The 3,615-nt window shown below is 39.4% G+C and overlaps 1 long non-coding RNA gene across 2 annotated transcripts; it reads left to right on the plus strand.

Annotated features, from left to right (window-relative positions):
* The first annotated feature begins 672 nt into the window (after positions 1 to 672).
* Positions 673 to 3,321, plus strand: LOC140683537 (uncharacterized). 2 transcript variants are annotated; one of them, XR_012054715.1, is made up of 2 exons: positions 673 to 751; positions 2,510 to 3,321. It is a non-coding gene; the product is annotated as an uncharacterized lncRNA (long non-coding RNA). The 2 variants fall into 2 exon arrangements; XR_012054714.1 differs by having other exon boundaries at positions 679 to 758.
* The last annotated feature ends 294 nt before the right edge of the window (positions 3,322 to 3,615 follow it).

The raw sequence follows: 3,615 nt of genomic DNA on the forward strand, positions 1-3,615 counted from the left end.
AATAGGCTCTAGAGGGGTCCCTCAGTAAAGACACGGAGGAGTTCAAGCATTTATTGACTGGTTTGTATCTCGTAGAAATATTCGAAGTGGAACACAGGAGATGTAGAGAAAAGCCACACAAATGAGAAGCTACTAATGAAGTGTTTTTACAGTTGGGGTTCAATGTGTGAGCTTGTAAAAGCTGATTAACTACTATTGTGTTTTCATCTAACTGGTTTGATAATTTGTTGGTTAAATGGCTCAGCTGAGAAACCAGTGAGTGTCCTTGGAAACATGCTGGTGCAAGAGTTAAAGCCTTGAATCCACACAGAGGGGGCAGGTTTATGTTGTGGATCCACGATCCACTTCTCTTTTAATAGGTAAAAGAAAGAAGTGTCTGAAAACCCTTACTTTGTTCCTACAGTTTTGCCTTTGAGCCTCCTCCAATCATTAACATTGAAATTCTCTTAAATTTCTCTTTTTCATAATAAAGGCAATTAAGTTGCCTTTTTGTTGATTCTCTTCTTATTCTTCTTTCATTCTTCAATATTTCTTTTTCTCATTCACTTTCTTTCTCTCCCTGTCTCTCTCTTTTTCTTCCACCTCCATTTAACGACTCTGTTTAGAAGAGATTGTTCTGAGCTGGATTAATAATTAACTCAAAGCAGTTAACTATCACATTAATGCAAGAACAATACAGGAGGCTTGATAAATGCAAAAGGTCTGGAAAAACTGCAAACATCACTTTTCAAAAGAATTACTGAAATCTGAGGTAGGGGGTGAGTAGAAGATGTGGAAGTTTATTTTTCTTTTATGCTCTGTTTTTCTAAAATCCTCCCTTATTCTGAAATCATATCTTGCCACTTAAATGTTGTAAAACCTGTTATCTAATGTAAGAACTGGGAATTTTATGGCTTTACTGCACGTGTATCTTCCTGAGCCAATAGATCCCTGTAAATCCTGCTGTTTTCAGTCTGGTGATGGACTTGACTGTCAGTAAAGCTGAGTTAGATTAGTCATCATGAACAACAATTCTGTTTCTCAGATATCCCAGAAAAAATTCTGCAAAAGGATTGGGTGTATTAAACTCATCTCAAACCAACTGAACAGACCAAGCTCTCAAAAGATAGGCTGACTGGAAATTCTGAATCAAAAAATCAGTATGAAAAGTCTGGGGGGGGGAGGGTGGGGTCTTTGCAGAAAAAGAACAAATAGCAAAACCAATCCTCCCATAATAATTTGACACCAAAAATGTCTGTGGGGCTCTTGTGGGGGTCGCAGCTTCTGGTTTTTATGTCTTCCTCCAGCAAGATTTGGATTTCCCAGTCACATTGAATCTCTCTTGGTGCTCTAACATGAAGGACCCCAAGACATGCCCACTGCCCCTTAATTTGAGGGAAGAGCTCTGTTCCACAGATCACACAGAGAACTACAATAGTGTTTCTCAGTTGAAATAAGCTGATTTTCATCCAGATTTTGACTAATGGGCTAAATAATTAACTTTATTATTTTTCCATTTTCCTGTCAATTTCAATCCCCAGAAAAAGTCACACTGTCATAGATAATAATAAGCATGTCAATTCCCTTTTTCAGGTGTAGTTCATAAAAATGGGAAGCAGATTCACAGTCACTACTTAAGTTTTATTTTTCCAATTTTTTTTTGCCAAAGGAAAAGGAAGTTAAAATTTTAAAAAAATTAAATAATTGAAGTGTTGTGTTTGTAATGGATATCTGGAGGGCTATAATGCATTATTAACTCAACTCAAACTAGAATAAATTTCAAGACTTCATGAAGATGGTCCAAGACCAAGGTCTTGTCCAGTTTGATTTTCGTACCTCGAAAGGTGAAGTTCTACTGCCTGATAATTCTCTCCTTAAATTGTTATTTTTTAATATCTAATTATAATTGCATTTATTGTAATGTTAGCCTTCTGTCTTTTCTGTGTGCATCTCAGATGACACTCTGATGGCACCACCTCTGCAAACTCCCCTTAGGAAGCTGAAGACAGCGATTATATTGCCCATTGTCCTTTTTTTCTCAAGGTGGAACAAACCTAATCCCTTCAGCCTTCCACAAAATGTGCTTTACTCTCCAGGTCCCTTAAAAGCCTCCACTGGACACACTCCAGTCCCACAATATAGGGCTTTCCAAAAGCAAACACTGGGGAATAATCACTTTATCCAATCTGCTGTTCAATTTTTCTTAATGTACCCAGTGCAAAGTTGGCCTCTATCACCGAAGTGCTGCACTGCTTGCTCATCCTTGGCTCATTGTTCTTCAAGCATCCCTTGCCACAGAACTGCCACAAAGTAGTTAAATCCCCAGCCCATAAAATTTCATGAAATCTCTCTGTCCTGAGTGCAGACTTCTGAGTGTTTGTTTAATTTCTGGGAGTCCTTGCCAGCTCAGCCCTCCAGGAAAATTCCTTCTCAGTGTCAGTTCTCCAGGAGAGAGAGGGGCTGGGCCTGCTCGGTCTAGAGAAGGGAAGACTGAGAGGGGATCTCATTAATGCTTATCAATATCTCCAAGGTGGATGTCAAGGATGATGCCAGATTCTGTTCAGAGGTGCCAGCAAAGGGCAAGGAGCAATGGCCATAAACTAAAACACATCAAGTTCCACCTCCATGTGAAGAAGAAATTCTTTATGTTGAGGATGGAAGAGCACTGAACATCTGCCCAGGGAGGTTGTGCAGTTCCCTCTCTGGAGACATTCCAAACCTACCTGGATGCACTCGTCTGTCACCTGCTCCTGCTCTGTAACCTGCCATGGCAGGGTAGTTGAACTGGATGTTCTCCAGAGTTCCTTTCCAACCCTAAAAATTCTGCAATACTGTGATTCGAGCATGGATTCTCCATACTGAATTACCACATCATTTTCTGCTGTACAATAATTTAAAAAATATATCAAGAATGAAAAGGACCCCAGAGAAAAAAGAAGAATGCAAACACACTTTTATGTATTTTGAAGCACAGAGAAAATTAATCTAACTGAGCCAGCAGAGAAAGGCATAACAAGGCTGACTGTAAGTTAAAGACAGACAAATGGAAATCAAAAAGCAGTCATGACTTTTGAACACCAAAATAAACAACCAGGACAACTCATGGAGCCTCCAGTTCTTGATGTCTTCAGATTAGGTCCAATTGTCTCTCAATGTGAGCTAATTCAGCCAAATACAAATTACTGGTATTGCACAGGGAAAAGTAGACGAAATGCAATGGCCTTTAGAATGCAGGAGGAGAAACTGAATTATCTAATGGACTCTTACAGGTTAAAGCTTTTGAATTTATAAATAATGTCTGGGACAAATCTGTTGCTGAAATAATACAGATGCCTGTAATGATCCCTGCTCATTCTATTGCGTAGCTGCTTTTCTTGCCAAATGTAACCACTTAATGTTTCCAGAAAAATGGGCACCAAGGTACACATCATTCCAGGAATTTTTTGCTCCAGCAAGACTGATAATATAAATATTGCATTAAATTCTGTAAGATAGATGTGGATGCATGCAGGGCAGATTGACATCATTCTTACACCTTGTATCAACTTTTCTTTCCTATAGGAACACATAAATTACTCCAAGGGTTCCACTCCTCCACCCCTCCACCCTGGAGCCAGGCTGGGAGAGCTGGGGGTG

Source organism: Taeniopygia guttata, chromosome 3 (genome assembly GCF_048771995.1).
Source record: "Taeniopygia guttata chromosome 3, bTaeGut7.mat, whole genome shotgun sequence".
Lineage (NCBI taxonomy): Eukaryota > Metazoa > Chordata > Aves > Passeriformes > Estrildidae > Taeniopygia > Taeniopygia guttata.